The sequence below is a fragment of the Arachis ipaensis genome, chromosome B8 (genome assembly GCF_059453495.1).
Source record: "Arachis ipaensis isolate K30076 ecotype BB chromosome B8, ASM5945349v1, whole genome shotgun sequence".
NCBI lineage: Eukaryota > Viridiplantae > Streptophyta > Magnoliopsida > Fabales > Fabaceae > Arachis > Arachis ipaensis.
Genome location: NC_142443.1, coordinates 100,430,539 through 100,448,984, shown reverse-complemented (window position 1 = coordinate 100,448,984; position 18,446 = coordinate 100,430,539). Strand labels below are relative to the sequence as shown.

The following is an 18,446-nucleotide window of genomic DNA, read 5'->3' as shown; positions in this document are numbered from 1 at the left end:
GATAAGACAATGAAGAAGCCACATGGCTTAGTGGAGGATGTCTTGGTTAAAGTTAAAAACCACTACATCCCTGCAAACTTTATTGTCTTGGATATTGGAGAGGATGAGGATGACTGTGTCATCCTTGGAAGACCTTTCTTAACTACTGCAAAAGCCATGATTAATGTAGTTAAGGGAGAAATGGTTTTCCAATTGGGAGAGGACTATATCTTATTCAAGATGTCCAATCCCAATTTTCCCTCTGATAAGAAAGAGACAACTGTGCAACACCTAGTGTTCCAACCCTCTCTTTCTGTGAAGAGCTTTACAGAGCCCCCAGTCATCAATTCTAAGTTTGGTGTTGGGCAGCCCTCAACAATCTCTAAGCATAAAGATACTAAAAAGAAAGTACCTAAAGGCTGGAGGGACAAGAAAGTCCCAACTGAAGGCCTCTCACCTGGCATGAGAGTTGTCTTCACTAAGAAGCCAGCCTTACCATATACAGTGAGTCATGTCCTGTCTTTAGAGCATGTGGAGCTCATTCATGAGAGGATAGAAAGAAAGTTCACCGTAAGGGGCAAAAATCTGAGCCCTTACTCACCTCCTCAAGGAGTTAAAGGTCAAGCTAGTGACGTTAAAGAAATGCTTGCTTGGAAAGCAACCCAACCTTACTCAACTATTTTTATTTTCTTTCATTTTGTTTTTCTTTCAGTTGTTAGAGTCATGATCAGATGCAGCATTCAGAACAGAGCCAGAATTTCACAACAGTAAAAATAGAATACTCTAGAGGGAGTGTCAAAGTTGAACGCCAGCCAGGGTATCCCTGCTGGGCATTCAATGCCCATCATGGGCAGCATTGCTAGCGTTGAACGCCAGCCAGGGAGCATCCCCTGAGCATTCAAACGCCAATGTAGAGAAATAGGGAAATTGGATTTCCCAGCCTCTCAGGACGTGTAGGTCCCACAGAAGCTCCACCTACCCCACCTTCTTCTACTCTACTTTTCTCGAGGACGAGCAAAACTCTTAAGTTTGGTGTTGCAAAAGCTTTGCTTTTTGACTTCTACCACTCTTAAGTATGGAAGAAGAGGATGGAGCAAACTAGGAATCATGCACAAGAGCTTGTGTAGCCGCCTCAACAAAGACAAAGGAGTGACATTGACGAGATCAAACACTACATTGGATCCTCAAGGAGGAGCACTAGCGACCATCATTCAGGTGGATTCATTCTCTTTACACCCCTTTCTTGTTATTTTTCTATTTTTTGTCTATTTATTTATCTGTTCTCTTGTTCTATTTGCATGATCATTTGCATTGATGTCTAAAAGTTGTAAAAATTTTCCATATATCTCTCACCTTGCTTAAATAAAAAAAAATTTATTGAAAAGAATTGAGAGATGCATGAATTTCAAGTTTAAAATAAAATTAGTTTAATTAGTTTGAGGTGGTGTCATTTGCTTTTATTTTCTGAATGTATGATTAAACAGTGCATATTTGAAGTTGAAATTTTAGAATGTTGGCTCTTGAAAGAATAAGGAAAAAGGAAAAATATTATTGATAATCTGAAAAATCTAAAAATTAATTCTTGAAGCAAGAAAAAGCAGCAAAAAGCAAAAGAAAAAGCATGTTGCAAAAGAAAGAAAAATAATATATGCATGCGAAAAAGAAAGAAAAATGGTAGAAAAATGGTGAAAAAGAAAAAAAAACAGAAAAATCCATTACTGCCCAAAAATGCAGGAAAGGGAGGACAGATTAAAAAAGCTAGTAACCCTTTAAACCAAGAGGCAAGGGTAAAAGGATCCAAGGCTTTGAGCATCAGTGGATAGGAGGGCCCAAAGGAATAAAATCGTAGCCTAAGCGGCTAAACCAAGCTGTCCCTAACCATGTGCTTGTGGCGTGAAGGTGTCAAGTAAAAAAGCTTGAGACTGAGCGGTTAAAGTTGTGGTCCAAAGCAAAAAGAGTGTGCTTAAGAACTCTGGACACCTCTATCTGGGGACTCTAGCAAAGCTGAGTCACAATCTGAAAAGGTTCACCCAGTTAAAGTGTCTGTGGCATTATTGTATCCGGTGGTAATACTGGAAAACAAGGTGCTTAGGGTCACGGCCAAGACTCTAAAAGCTTTGTTCAAGAATCAAAATATGCTTAACTAAGAGATTCAATAATATCATTTGGATTCTAAGTTCCTAAGGATGCCAACATCTCTGAGTTTCAATGGATAGTGAGATGCCAAAACTGTTCAGAAACAAAAAACTACTAAGTCCCGCTCATCTTATTGTAACTAAGCTTCATTTGAAACTTAGAAATTTTTTGTATCTTAATTTTCTTTTTTATCCTATTGTATTTTTAGTTGTTTAGGGACAAGCAATGGTTTAAGTTTCGTGTTGTGACGAGCGGATATTTTATACACCTTTTGGTATCACTTTCATATAGTTTTTAGTGTGTTTTATTTAGTTTTTATTGAGTTTTTATAGGTTTTAGTGTTAAAATCATATTTTTGGATTCTACTATGAGTTTTTGTATTTTTGGAGAATTTCAGGTATTTTCTGGCTGAAATTGAAAAGTTGGAACAGAAGTCTAATTCAGAGATAGAGAAAGCACTGTAGATGTTGTCCGGATCTGACCTGCCTGCATTCGGAAGAGCTTTTTTGGAGCTATAGAAATCCAAATGGAATGCCCTCAATGGCCATGGAAAGCTGAATTCCAGATCTTTCCAGCAATATGTAATAGTCTTTACTTTGCTTCGGATTTGAAGGCCTACAACTAGCGTCTAACGCCAACCTCCTGCCCCCTTCCAGGCGTCCAACACCCAAAGATCAGAGACCAATGTACAAACGCCCAAAGAGGACCCCCTAGCTGGCGTTCCACACCCAAGAGACCTCATAGCACGTAGATCTCATCAAAGCTTAGCCCAAACACTCACCAAGTGGGCCCCAGAAGTGGATTTTAGCACTAAATAGACTGTTTTACCCTTATTAGTCATCTGTTTAGTATTTAAGGGATTTTATTTATGTAATTCATGGAAACTTTGATTCAGGAGAGCATCATACACGTTTACTTGTATTTTACTTTCAGTATGAGTTTCTAAACCTCCTAGGTTGAGGGGAGGAGTCCTTCTGAGTCCTATGAATTAATAAAAGTACTACTGTTTATCTTCGATCCGTGTTTGATTAATTCTAAGATGTATATTCGATCTTCATCGTGGTGAATAGGATGATTGATGCCAGGGCATCTTGGCTAGTTTTACTAGCCATTTTTTGTATGCTCTAGGTTAGTTTCATGCATTTTCTTAAGAAATAAGCAAGTATTTGGTTGAAAATGCATTCATACCATGATTCAAGCAAACATTGTGAATTTTGAATGATTTCATGAGAATTATGCATGCATTGAATGATAAAATGGATGATGCATGATCTCATGATTAAGAGCAAGAATTTGATGTACTTTGTTTGATTGATTTCAGGTAACAAGAAGCAGAGAAGAGCTACGATAGTGGCTACGTTAGTGCCACTAACGTGGCCATTAACGTGGAAGGAAGGAAAGTTGGAACGTTAGTGGGAACGTTAATGGCATCAACTTTGAAGAAGGAGCAGCGTTAGTGGTAAAAGTGAGTGCCAATAACGCTAGCGAAGGTGCAAGAAGACCCACGTTAGTCTCCACGTTAGTTACATTAACGTGGGAACTAACGTGGAAGGAAAGGGAGATGCCAACGTTAGTGGAAAAGGTGATCTCCACTAACGTTTGTGAAGCAAAAAGACCCACGTTAGCTTCCACGTTAACTACATTAACGTGGGAACTAATGTGGAAGGAAAGGGAGATGCCAATGTTAGTGGAAAAGGTGATCTCCACTAACGTTTGGGAAGCAAAAAGACCCACGTTAGCTTCCACGTTAACTACATTAACGTGGTAGTTAACGTGGGCAAAAGTCTCACCCAGCAGCCTGACCATGCCTTCTTCAAACAAGAATAACTTGAGCCACAAAGCTTCAAATGAGGTGATTCCAGTGGCATTGGGAAGTAGGATTCCAGAGCTTTCTAAGCATATATGGCACTACATGGTGGACTCTAAATTTGAGGGAGAAAACCTGCCCCAAAAGTGCAAAGATGAACATGGTATCAACCTGTAGTAAGGCTAGCTGACCTCTTCACCTTCCAATAAGTATAACTCGAGTTGTAGAGCTCCAAATGATGCGCTTCCAAAGGCGTTGGAAAGTAGACATCCAGGGCTTTCAACAATATATAATAGTATGGGGTGGACATTAAGTTGAGCTTCAGAAACTGGCAATTTTCAGCCCCTGATCGCAGATGTTATTGGCACTCACGTTTGCCAATAACGCCAGCCACTATGCCAGCAACCCTGTCCCTTTCAAAAGAGCATAACTTGAGTTACAGAAGTTCAATTGAGGTGATTCTAGTTGCGTTAGAAATCTGACATTCAGAGCTTTCCAACGATATATAATACTTTATAGTGGGCATGAAATTGGAGCACAAACCAGAGGCATATTTTAAGCCCCAAAAACACCAACTGGGTAGCAAGTGTGACGTTAGCCACACTAACTTCAGCTCAAATGCCACACTTGTAGCGTTAGTGTGGCTAACGTTAGCACTGACATTAGCACCTGGACCTCAACTTGATTCTCTTTCAAGGACCACCCAACCTTAAGGAAGCAAGCCCACAAGTGTCAACCAATCAAGGCCACAAGAAGCATCTAGAATAGGAATTTTCATTTAATTGTAAATTGCTTTTAATTTCATTTTGTAATTTAGGAGAGCCTATATAAGGGTCTTAGCTTTTACATTCAAAGGACAGTCGGGAATTGGGGAATTGAAGAGGGGTCTCCGGACTCCCTCCCCTTACACACTTTTCCTTCTCTTTCTTTTCTTTGTACTTTTCATTTATGAACTGTACGAGCTTCACCCTCAATCAGAATGAATTCGCACTAAACCTGGGGTTCAGATCTGGAGGAGTATTGGCAATTGCTCAAATCAGTGTCAATCACATATAGTCTGCCAATGAAGAAATCACTCACAAGCAAAGAGAGGAGTAATACCGGAGTTAATTCAGAAAGATAAAGCAACTCTAATCCTCAACTCTATTCCCATTATTGATTCTATTTAATTTATAGAGTATCTTTATTAGTTATATGTTTTCATAGTTTCATGATCATCGTACTTCAACAACTCCTTCTGTTCTGCCTGAATAAGACCTGCAAGATAACTATAACTTGCTTCAAACCACAATCCTCATGGGATCGACCCTGACTCGCTCAGGTATTACTTAGACGACCCAGTGCACTTGCTGGTACAGCTGTACGGAAGTGTGGGGATTCGTACGCATCAGCGGATAAGACAATCAGCCGGAAACGAAAATGAAGAAGGTGCTGAGGACAACTTAGGTGGTGTTCCAAGAACTCTAGCTATATTTCTTAAAGTTGACCCACCTGTTTTCAATGGATCGACAGATCCTGCTGAAGCAGACGACTGGTTCAAAGCTGTGGACCCTGCATTGCAAACTCAACATGTCCCAAATAATTAGTTTGTGAAATATGCAGCTTATCAACTAGTGGGAGAAGCTCAACATTGGTGGCAAGGAGAGTGTTGATTTCTGCAACTACAAAATATGAATATTCCGTGGGAGCTGTTTCGGACTACTTTCTATAAGAAGTATTTTCCTGAATCAGTAAGGGAGGCCAGAGAGCTAGAGCTTATGTAGCTGAAGCAAGGTTCAATGTCTGTGGTCGAGTATACGAGTAAGTTCGAGGAGCTTTGTAGGTTCTTAAGGGTATGTCGAGGAGCCCCTGAGTCCTATGAGGGTTGGAAGTGTGAAAGGTGCCAAGGAAGTCTGAGTGAAAATATTATGAATGTTGTGACTCCATTAGAGATTCGGAGATTTTCTAAACTGGTGAATAAGGCAAGAATTGTTGAAGATTATGCAAAGAAGACGGCTTTGGGGAGAGATGTTCATGGTGGTACTAGTAGCAGAGTTCGTGGGAAGTATATTCCATCAAGAGGCTGAAACTTTAAGAAGGGTAGACATGCCCCTCAGTGACTCCAAGATCAAAGGCATATTAGCGAGACTAACCATGACCAGTATCACTAGGCGAGAGGAGTAGGTAAGTAGGTGTGGACTCAACAACAGGAGTTAAGGTGCCCAAGATGTGGAAGATACCATCCGAAAACGTCGTACATGGCTGGGTTCAGTGGATGTTACCGCTGCGGATTGTCAGGGCATATCTCTACATATTGTCCCTACAAGAAGGACCTGGGTGCGAACCAGTCTCAGCGACGGGATTAAGGACCTCCAATTCAAGGTAACGATAAAATTACTAACCAAGTTTTAATCACGTTTAGGAGGTTATAACTCGACTCTCCTTTCTAGCTTATGATGGGGTAAGCATTTATAACTAGGAATATCAGATCGAATGTCAAGCTTAGGACCAATCATTTTTCCATATGAAGCACCAAGTACATCGTTGCAAGAGGAGGAGGATGGCAATGAGAGACCTAATACGAGAGAGAGTACCGATAAATGCGTGTGACCCAATCTATTTTTCCTTCTTTTGTAATCCGAGTTGAAGTACCTTATTCCTCGATCCTTTTTGATAATTAGTTTGAACATTTCCAAATCCTATTCTTTGCTCGCAGGTATCCTCGCCCGAAACTTATACCCCTGGGCATGAGCCTAAAACCGTCCTTATTCACGGACTAATGACTTTTAAAATCAACAGAGACACATTTTGATTCAATGTGCCATATTATTTTCTTTAAAGATTCTTAATTTAGAATTCCTTTCTTGAGGTGCACTTTAATTTTCTTTCTGGTGCATTTTCTTATTTTCTATAACCCTGTCTAATCACAACATAATGTACCTTTTTAATTTCCTATGAGTACCATTCAAAATTGTCTGCTCTCTTTTTGAGTTTAGTATTCATTCAGATAACTTGAGCTCATTTCGACATCGCATGCAATCCTTATATGTAACTGTTGATGTGTTAGTTCCTTAGGATACATCTTATTAACACGAAGGATGAAACCGGTGAGCGTGCGATCTACGAGGAGTTATGAAGCTTCAATTTTGTAAATGGCATTACCGATGACTGAGTCGATACACAAAGGTGCCCATTGGTGCGAATGTTAGATTATGAGGGAAGATTCTTCAAAACTTAAAAGAAAGATTAACCACGGCGCTAGTGTTTGCACTACTTGAACCCCATGGACCGTTAAATATCTATTGGTATGTTTCATAGGAAATTCTTGAAGTGCGTTCTGATGTAACATCAGGAGGTAATGGTTGATGCATCATGACAGTTGAGGCCACACAATGTGAATTCTCTAACCCATGATCTGGAGCCTGCTGCGTTTGTGCTTGTGATGAAGATGTGGAGCAAGGAGGAACTACCTCCATGGAAATGGATGAAATTACTAAAGGACCATAATTTTAGGATAAGTTACCACCTAGGGATATCCACATTTGATTTTGGATTTTACGTGTAGGTTCTAGGATAATTGATGTAACATTTGGTACCTAGTGATTCATTTATGTATAGGGATAAGTAGAAAAGGAGAAAAATAAGTGGGCATGAATTTAGGATTGAATTTTGATTAGGTTTGACATTGAGTGGCAATTGATATTAGTTATGATAAGTAGAAGTTTATTAGTTGTTTAGTATGTCTAATGGAGGTTGAATTATATACATTGGTAAAGTTGTAAACGAATTGGATAATTAGATGCGAAATAAACGATGTGGTGGTATTGTGGACCTTGAGATTTTGTCAAATGAGTAAAGAAAATGGAAAATAGAATATTTTAGGTGTTGAAATGATTAAGTGTGATTGAGTGGATGGTATGGAGATTGTGGTTAGTATAAGAACTGTTGTTAGGCTTTGAAAGTGTTGGATGGTTGGAAATTGATGGATATTGTACTTGGAGCTGTAGAAAATTATTTAAGATTAGAATTAGGCATAGGGATGCTATAAGGCCCTAAGTTATTACTTAGTCTTAGGATGAGCATAAATCCTATTTTGGGTCAAGATGAGGAAGTTTAGAAGTAAGCCTAGGTTTTGTAATCCGATAATGATGTATAACTTGATTGCATATTTGGATTAGTTAGTTAATTAGTGGCTAAATATCAGAGTGGCGTAGTAGAAGCTTGTGGAATGCAGTGTCCCATGATAATTGTGAATAGAGGTAGTAGAACAGTCTCTAGACATATCTTAAGTTTGAATACTTGAAGAGTTTAGTGAGTTAAGGTAAGTAAGGACCTTTAAGAAGCTAAGTTTGATTGTGGCTGTAAGATTAGAATGAGTTGAGATAGGCTGTGAAGATGAGGGTAGGCGAATAAATTAGATATGGGTGATAACTGAATGCAATTGTCGTGTCGGAAAGATAGGGATTGCGATATTTGATTATGATGACTTCGGGCTTAGATTGAAATGGGAACTCATTTATTTGAAAGATAGATTTGGAGAGCATTGAATTGAAATGCTAATGTTGTATTGAGGTTGATCGGAGGGAGCTAAGAGTGAGAAGGACAAGTACGACATAGGCTTGAATTTAGTTAAAATATGGAGCTATAATTAAGAATAGAAGATGTAAATAGGAATTTGAGCTGATGCGGAGGAATGAAACAAGGAATAGTGAGAGATAGGTTTAAGTTAAGGGAACATTTAATGAAGATAATAGGTAAACCAAATTTTGAAGGCAAAATTTCTTATTTGGCGGGGAGAATGTAAGAACTGTGAATTAATTAACTGATTAATTAACGTAAATAATAATAATTTAATTTCCCAAAATAGGATCCAAAAATTTAGAATATTAATTAGAAAATATAAATATGATTGTTGGACTCCGTAGATTTTTCGGAGTTGAAAAATGTAATTTTTGCGAAAAATCGCAAAAAACCGTGAACTGGAAGATGAACTGGTTGAACTAGTTTATGTCAGTCCGGTACTGTGCGAGAATAATTTAAAAAAAGTAGAAAACCTTGGAAAAATATTTAGAATTGAAAATCGAGCACGAATTTTAAAGGTTTGGCCCGAAGTTGGGCCAAAAGGGACAAAAATACTAACGGGTTGGACTGGGCCCAAGTTGGGCCAAGCCCAATATTATATAAGTGCATTAAGTGGTCAATTCAGCCACTTTAACATAACACAAGCAGCAGCAACGTTGAATTGAAGAGAGGAGAGGTGAGGGTTTCCTTCCACTATTCATCCTCTTCTTCTTGGAGCCATATCTCACTCTCCGGAGCTCCGATTCGCATGTCGTTGGTTACCACGCAAAGCTCTCGTGGAGCTCTTCGATTTAAGTCAAACAACGTGGTAAGAAACTTTCAATTTCTTTCCCAGTTCTTCCTTCTATAATAGATTTGAAATTTTTCTATGGTAAATGAGTGGTTCTTGTGATTTTGATTATTTAGGTACAATCTAGCATCGGATAATTAGTGGATTTTGTCCCAATCCATATTAGGCAAGGGAAAAAATCCCAAATCACTTGTGGTTTTGTGTATACATAGAACCCTACGTATTGATTTTTTTTATTAATTGTGTATAGCTTGATTATTGTGATTTTGGGAGCTTTTGGATTTAAGTTGGTGGCTTTTGGTGAATTGTTGATGGTTGAAAGCTTGATTTGCACTCAATTTGGTGATTTAGTGCATATCGGGAATCGGCTAAGGTATGGTTTCGGTTTTCTCTATGTAATATATAATATTTCTGGATACTTAGGCTAGTGACCCATAGGATAGGATTGAATTAAATTGGTTGTTGGAATTGTTGTATGATGATTTGATGATTTGGGTTGTTTTGATGAATTGTAATTTTGATGTTGATAATATGGTATTGAAGATTGAGATTGAGATTGATTATGATGATTGTTGCAAATGGTGGAATGATAATTGATTAATTTGTTGGTTGAGAAATGAATATAGTGTTATGTAATTGATAATGGGGATTGATGATTGCATAAGGTGGAGTGGTGAATTGAGGTATGAAAAGTGTGAGATCTGATGTGTTTTGAAGTTTGATGAGATGGTGGTTTGGTTTTGGTTGGGAAATTCAAAGGTTGATAACTTGTAAATTTTTGGTAAAAATGAGTTTTGAGCTAAATTTGACGGGTCATAACTTGTACCTCAAAGCTTAAGATTGCATGAAACTTATTTTAAATTAAAGATGGCTTTGAGAGCTTCAAATTGATATAAAGTTTGTAAGAAATGGAGTTTTGTAGAGGAAGTTATGATCATTCAAAGTTTGGTGTCAAAATTTGAATTCTGTGAATGCTGCAGAATTTGTGATTTCTAGTTTGTGTGCGCACGCACAGCCTTGTGCGCATGCATGCCCTGTGGATTTTTGAACATGTGTGAACGCACAGCCTTGTGCGCATGCACACACAGGGATATGGCTACTATTGGGAGCGCTAGCACGCTCTGTGCGCACACACAACCAATGAAGCTTTACAAGTTGTGCGCACGCATAGCCTTGTGGACATGCACACGTTGGAAGGTGTATTTTGTTGAGGGCGTTTGCACGCCTTGTGCGAGTGAATAAAATTGGAAAATTTTACTCTTGTGCATTCGCACACCTCTATGCGTACGCACACATCTTGAAAATCCTCCTGGGCGTGCGCATGCACACCCCTGTGTGTACACACACTGTCCTGTTTTTCAATAAAAACCTTGTTTTTATCTGTTTCACCTTCCCGGTAAGCTTGTAAGCTCCTGTGACACTTATCTATGACTTTTTGGCTTGTTTTTGGGTGTCAAAACATAGAGAAGGTCCTAGGTGATTGATAAACCCCATTTTTAGGGTTTATCTTGTGTTGAATTTAGAGGGTTTTGTCAACTTTTCTCCCATTTATTCACTAAGATAGCATGGTTTTATAACTTCTCCTTTAATTGTGCTTAAGAGTGAAAACATGCTTTTTAGGTCTTAAAATAACTAAATTTAATTCACCTTGATTTCATTAGATGCCTTGATATGTTTGTTAAGTGATTTCAGGTTTTAGGAGGCAAGGATTGGATCATGGGAATGAAGAAAAAGCATGTAAAAATGGAGAACTCATGAAGAAATGAAGGAATCACAAAAACTGTCAAGCCGACCTCTTTGCACTTAATTGACCATAACTTGAGCTACAAAGGTCCAAATGATGCGGTTCTAGTTGCGTTAGAAAGCTAACATCTGGGGCTTCATAATGATATAAAATTTGCCATAGTTGCATCACGTTTAGGGGTGCGCACGCACACTGTACACGTACGCGCTGATGGTTGCACATGATTCACTTAATGCAACTCGTGGCCAGCGATTTTAGAAGCCTTGTGGGCCAAATCCAACTCATTTTTATGCTATTTAACCCAAGAATTGAAGAGGGGTGAGGCATGTAGACACTAGTTTAGTTTTAGTTTAGTTTTGGGAGGAAAAGTTAGTTTTAGAGAGAGAAGCTCTCACTTCTCTCTAGGATTAGGATTAGGTTAGATCTAGATTAGAATCTCTTAGATCTAGTTTAATTTCATGCTTTGATTTACTTTTCTCTTTGTAATTCTTCCTCTTCTACCTTTCTTTTCTCTAGTTTTGCTTTTAATCCATGTAATCCTTTACTTTTATGTTGATGCATTTTTATTTTTCCATTTTCCTTTAATACAATTTATGATTCATGTTCCTTTATTGTTGAATTGCTTAATTCATGTTGTTTACTTTTATTGCATTTTATGTGTTTGATGAAATGCCTCTTTTAGCTTTAGTATAGATTTTGTTTCTCTTGGCCTAGGTAGAGTAATTAGTGACGCTTGAGTTATCTAATTCCTTTGTTGATTGATAATTAGAAGTTGCTAATTGATTTGGATACCACTAAAGCTAGTCTTTCCCTTGGGAGTTGGCTAGGACTTGTGGAATCAAGGTGATTCATCCACTTGACTTTCCTCCATGGTTAGAGGTTAACTAAGTGGTAGCAATGGACAATCTGTGGTCATAATTGAAGAGGATAACTAGGATAGGACTTCTAATTCTCATTCCTTGTCAAGAGCTTTTCTAGTTGTTAGTTTATTTCTATTGTCATTTACTTTTTATGTCCCTTATCCAAAACCCCAAAATATACCTTATAACCAATAACAAGACATTTTATTGAAATTCCTAGGGAGAACGACCCGAGGTTCCAATACTTCGGTTTATAAATTTAGGGGTTCGTTTTAGTGACAAACAAATTTTTGTATGAAAGGATTAGCGTTGGTTTAGAAACTATATTGCAACGGGAATTTATTGTGAATTCTAAACGTCAAAAATCCGATCATCAAAAAATGGCACCGTTGCCGGGGAATTGCGATGGTGTTATGTTATTGGTTATTGTATATATGTGAATATTGTAAATAGGTTTGCCTTTTGCTTCTTTGTTAGTTCTTGCTAGTTTTAGGATTTAATTTTCTTGCTTCTTATTTGATTTTGTTTTTATTTTCTCTTGCTATCATGAATTCTCACTTTGGCTATGAGTTTGGTTCTAACTATGTTGTAGGAAATGAGGGCTACAATGAGGATGTGTATCAAGGATGGGACACTCAAAGGTGGGAGGAGCCATGTGCATATGATCAATCTTCATGGCAACAACCTCCACCAATACACTATGAAGAAGAGCCATTCTTTGATGCATATCAATCCAATGGCTATGGTGAATCTCCTTGTGATTTTCAAAAACCACCACCATAAACCTATGAGCCACAACCTCAACATAACCCTCAACCATACTCACAAGCCTCTTTTCTCTAAACACCTCCATATGACCTTGATCCATATCCACCATACCAACTACCTCTTGAACCATATGAGCCATACATGAAACCACCATTCAAATATCAATACTCCCAAGAACCACCTCAATATACACCACCGTACCCTTACCAAGAAGAACCACCTTCCTATTATGAACCCCTTCTCCAAGACAATGAATCTTGTTATCCACCCCAATCCTCAATGGATAAAATCCTTAGCCTTATACTTCAAGGGCAAGGAGAAATGCAAAGGGAGACACTAGAATTTGTGGCTACCTTGACCAAGGTAGTATGCCGGTTAGCCTCTCAATGCTCGAGCAGTCAAAGAACTCCCATGGTCACATGTGGAGAATCAATTGACGAGCATAGCATGAAGGAGAGATTGGAAATCCCGGTGGGTGATTAGGGATGTGATGCCAGGGTATTTTGGCTAATTTCACTGACCCTTTCTTTATGGTTTTAGGGTAGTTTCATGTACATTCTTAGGAAATAAGCAAGTTTTGGGTTAATAATCACTTACATCTTGATTCAAGCAAACATTGTGAATTTTACATAATTTCATGAGAATTATGCATGAATTAAATGACAAAATTGAATGATGCATGTCTCATAACTTGGATTAGAGCTTTGATGCACTTTATTGCTTGATTTCAGGACAAAGGAAGCAAGGAAGAACCACGTTAGTAGCCACGTTAGTCTAGCTAACGTGACCACTAATGTGGAATGGAGGCTAGCTTGCAACGTTAATGAGAAAAGTGATCGCCATTAACGCCTTCGTGAGCCATCATAGCCCACGTTAGTTGCCACGTTAACTATGTTAACGTGGAAGCTAACGTGGAAGAGAAGTAGAACTCCAATGTTAGTGCTAAAAGTAAGTGCCACTAACGTTCCAAAGTGGCAGCTGGCCACGTTAAGAGTCACGTTAACTCAGTTAATGTGAACTTTAACGTGGATGAGGAAGATAATGCCAACGTTAGTAACACTCACTTTTGTCACTAACGTTGGACTAAGCTCATATTTGCCACGTTAAGAGTCACGTTAACCTAGTTAACGTGGACTCTAACATGGAGAGAGCAAGGAATCACCAACGTTAGTGACACTCACCTTTGTCATTAACATTGGATTAAGCCACTGTGAGCCACGTTAGTTGCCACGTTAATTACATTAACGTGGAAGCTAACGTGGAGAAGAGGGATGATGAGCCAACGTTAGTGACACTCACCTTTGTCACTAACGTTGGAGATGGCTATCAATACCACGTTAGAAGTCACGTTAACCTAGTTAACGTGAACTCTAACGTGGGAAGTAGGGGCGTTTTGAAGCGTTAGTGACAAAGGTAAGTGTCACTAACGCTCTTGAAGATTTGGCAAGCCTACGTTAAAGGCCACGTTAACTATACTAACGTGAAGTCTAACGTAGGGAGAAAGGGGTACTCTCAACGTTATTGAAAAAGTAAACCCCAGTAACGTTTGCGAAGGGCCAAAAAGCAACGTTAGTGGTCACGTTAGTGCCACTAACGTTGAAGTTAACGTGGACCATTTTTGGGTTAGGAACATTAGTGAAAAAGGTGATTGTCACTAATGTTCTCGACCCCACAGTTTCACTTAACGTTAACACCACTAACGCCCCAAGCTAAAGTCCATACCTACTGCACACTTTCTCTGCAAGTAAAGCTGAGCCCACTGAAGAAGATAACTGCTTCAACTCATGTTCCAAAGGCCCATATCCAAGAGTTGAAGAAGCAACTAGAAGATCAGAAGAATAGTATAAATAGGGAGAACTTTGAACAAGAAAGGAGCTTTTGGCATTATTAGAATTACTCTCTGTATTTTTTACTTTCTCTGCAACTTCTAGTTTAACTTTTCAGAATGCATTCTCCATCTTTATTTTCCATTCCCAGAGCTATGAACAAATAAACCCCTTTCAATGGGTTAGGGAGCCCTGTTGTAATTTGATGGATCAATAATAGTTTTCATTATTCTTCTTCTTTCTTTTCTCTTGATTTTACTATAAAGCTTTCAATCTTCATCCAATTGAGTAGTTATCTTGGAAAAGAAGCTATTCATACTTGGGTCTCTTCGGAACCTTGGAAGAGGAATGAAGAGATCATGCAAGAAATGCTTTCTCATGTTGGACCAAATTGGGGTTTGGATGGATATAGTGACATATAATCCTACCAATACTTTGATTTGGAAATACATGTGGTATAATCAGTGACCATACCTCATCTCTTCTCATGAGCAATTGGACCAAGAAATTGGCTATTGATCAAGATTTGAGAGATTAAATTACCAAGGAATTGGAATTCAATCACTTAAGATTGCCAAGGAGATCAATGAATGCATTGATTGAGGAAGAGATGAAAATGAACTTGATCCGGAGGATGCAACATCTCCTAAACCCAATGAACTCCCCATTTCTGATCTTACCATTCTCTTTAATTTCTGCCAATTACTTTTATGATCATCTTCCCCATTCCCATTTAAGATTCTGCAATTTACTTTCCGTCATCTATTTTTAGCTCTTTATTTCCAACATTTACAATTTCTGCTATTTACTTTCCTGCCATTTAATTTCCTGCAACTCTCAAACCAAATTATGCTTAGCTCAACTAGAACATTCCTCCAATTAAAGTTGCTTGACCAATCAATCCTTGTGGGATTCGACCTCACTCTATTGTGAGTTTTTACTTGACGACAATTTGGTATACTTGCCGAGGGAGATTTGTTAAGAGACAAGTTTCCGTGCATCAAGTTTATGGCGCCGTTGCCGGGGATTGATTTTGTATCAACAATGATTAAATTGGTGGATAACTAGATTGAGCATTTTCCTTTTATTTGATTTAGTTTCATTTGAGTAATTTACTTTCAGTTTTAGTTATTTCTTTCCCTTTACCTTTCACCCATTAATAGTATTACTTGCATTTTGTTTTAATATTTGGTTTACTGACCCACTAACTGTTTGATATATTGCATCACTCACACTAACAGTATTTCTGCAGAAAATATTGTCTGCATCTATCTTTCTTGCTTGTGCCTTATTGGGTGTATGACAGGTAGAAGAAGCAGGGCTTCAACTTCCTTTGATTCTAAACCTGAGAGGACCTTCCTTAGATTAAGGAGGGAAGCAAGAGGGAAGAGAGTAGTTGGTGCTGAGGAAGAGGAGGAGTACTTTGAACCAGACATGGATGAGAATATGGAGAACTATCATGAAGAAGAGGCTCACAACCATGGCAGAGAAGGTCCAGCGCATCAGGCTGGACAAGAAAACTGTGGAAGTAGCATCCCAAGGCCAACCATACATGCCAACAACTTTGAACTAAAGCCACAGCTCATCACCCTTGTTCAGAACAATTGTTCATTCGGAGGAAGTGTCCAAGAAGACCTCAATCAATATCTAACCACCTTCCTGAGGATATGAGATACTGTGAAGTCTAATGGTGTTCACCCTAATACCTATAGACTACTTCTGTTTCCCTTCTCACTCAAGGACAAAGCATCTAAATGGCTGGAATCCTTTCCAAAGGATAGTTTAATAACCTGGGAAGACGTGGTGCACAAATTCTTGGCAAGATTCTATCCTCCTCAACGAATCAACAGGTTGAGAGCTGAGGTACAAACCTTCAAGCAGCAAGATGGTGAGACTCTATATGAAGCATGGGAGAGGTTTAAGGACCTGACAAGAAGATGCCCGCCAGATATGTTCAATGAATGGGTGCAGTTGCACATTTTCTATGAAGGCCTTTCGTATGAATCAAAGAAGGCAGTAGACCACTCATCTGGGTGATCTCTGAACAAGAAGAAGACCATTGAAAAAGCCATAGATGTCATTGAGACTGTAGCAGAGAATGACTACTTCTATGCTTCTGAAAGAGGCAACACTAGAGGAGTGATGGAGCTGAACAATGTGGATGCACTGCTAGCTCAAAACAAGCTTATTACCAAGCAGTTGGCTGACCTTACCAAAAAGATGGAGAGGAATCAAGTGGCAGCAATCACCACCTCAGCAGCAGCTTAAGAAAGAGTGAATGAAGAAGCAGAGGGTGATCAGGAACAAGCTAACTACATTGGAAATTTACCTAGGCAGCACCATGACCCATACTCCAAAACATATAATCCCGGTTGGAGGAACCACCCAAACTTTGGGTGGGGAAACCAACAGGATCAAGGCCAAGATCAGAGACGCCACAACTCCAATAACAATGCAGCTCACCAACACTCCACACAGAGGTCATATCAACACCCACCTAACAACACCTCTCAACATCCATACCAAAGCCAAAATGGCCCTTCTCATCCTTCCAATCTCAACTCTCCATCATCGGAAGAAAGACTCTCAAGCATTGAAACTCTACTTGAAAGCATATGCAAGGAGATCCAAGATAGTAAGGTGTTCCGAGAGGAAGTGCGATCCAACATGCAAAATCAAGATGCTGCCATCAAGAAACTTGAGACACAAATTGGCTACCTATTTCAACAAGCTCCTGGCCATGACCTTTGCAGCAACATTGAGTCAAGGCCAAAGGAGGAGTGTGAAGAACGGAAGATTGATGGTTTAGAGGTTATAGTAAACTCTCGTTGTGAATATAGTTACTAAACCAAGCAATCAACCTTTCTTACAAACGTTTTGGTTGTCATAAGTAACAAACCCCTTAAAAATTGTTAACCGAGTATTTAAACCTCGGGTCGTCTTCTCAAGGAATTGCAGGGAGGTATGTTCTTATTATTGGTTATGAAGATTGTAAATTGGGGGTTTTGGAAGTAAGGAAGCAGTATGTTACACAAAAAGAATAAAATAAAATAGTAATAATAAAATAAACTCTTGGCAAGGTATAAAGACTGGAGGTCCTATCCCAGTTATCCTCATCAATTGTAATGAGAATTGGATTTTTCTCCCACTTTATTAACCTCTAACTATGAAGGTAAGTTAAGTGGATGAATTAATTCTTGAAGAATTCCAATTCTCAATCAACAACGAGTTTGATAACTCAAGAGTCACCAATTATTTAACCAAGGCCAAAAGGGGAGAAATTCTACTTGAATGAAAATAATTTGGATAAATCGAGAACTTTAATAAATTAAAGAAAGCAATCATAAGTCTGAAATACCTCAATTAACTCTAATAAAGACATCAAATGTAACATGGAAGAGTTCATAAATTAAATTGGGAAAATAAATAAAAATAAAGAACCTGGGATTGAGAGTCACTCCTAAAACTAAGAGAAATCATAAATCCTAATCCTAAGAGAGAGGAGAGAACCTCTCTCTCTAAAAACTACATCTACTCCTAAAATTGTGAATATGAAAGCCCCTTATGAATGGATGTATTCCCCCACTTTATAGCCTCTAATTTGTGTTTTCTGGGCCGCAAACTGGGTCAGAAACAGCCCAGAAATCGTTGGAGAAGAATTCAAACACGCTGATTTCCGTCACTGCGACACGGCCGCATGGAGCACGCGGTCGCGTCACCTAGCATCAGGGGAACTACAGCATATTATATATCAAATCGAAGCCTCGGACATTAGCTTTCCAATGCAACTGGAACCGCGTTGTTTGGACCTCTATAGATAAAGTTATAGCTGTTTGAGTGCGAAGAGGTCAGGCTGGACAGCTTAGCAACTTCTTCATCTTCTTGTATTCCTTCCACTTTTGCATGCTTCCTTTCCATCCTCTAAGCCATTCCTGCCTTATAATATTTGAAAACACTTAACACACATATCAAGGCA

The 18,446-nt window shown here is 38.8% G+C and overlaps 1 non-coding gene across 1 annotated transcript; it reads right to left on the bottom strand.

Moving 5' to 3' along the window:
* Positions 1 to 16,318: 16,318 nt before the first annotated feature.
* On the bottom strand, positions 16,319 to 16,425 carry LOC148549010 (small nucleolar RNA R71). Its single transcript, XR_015897124.1, has one exon. It is a non-coding gene; the product is annotated as a small nucleolar RNA R71 (small nucleolar RNA).
* Between the last annotated feature and the right edge of the window lie 2,021 nt (positions 16,426 to 18,446).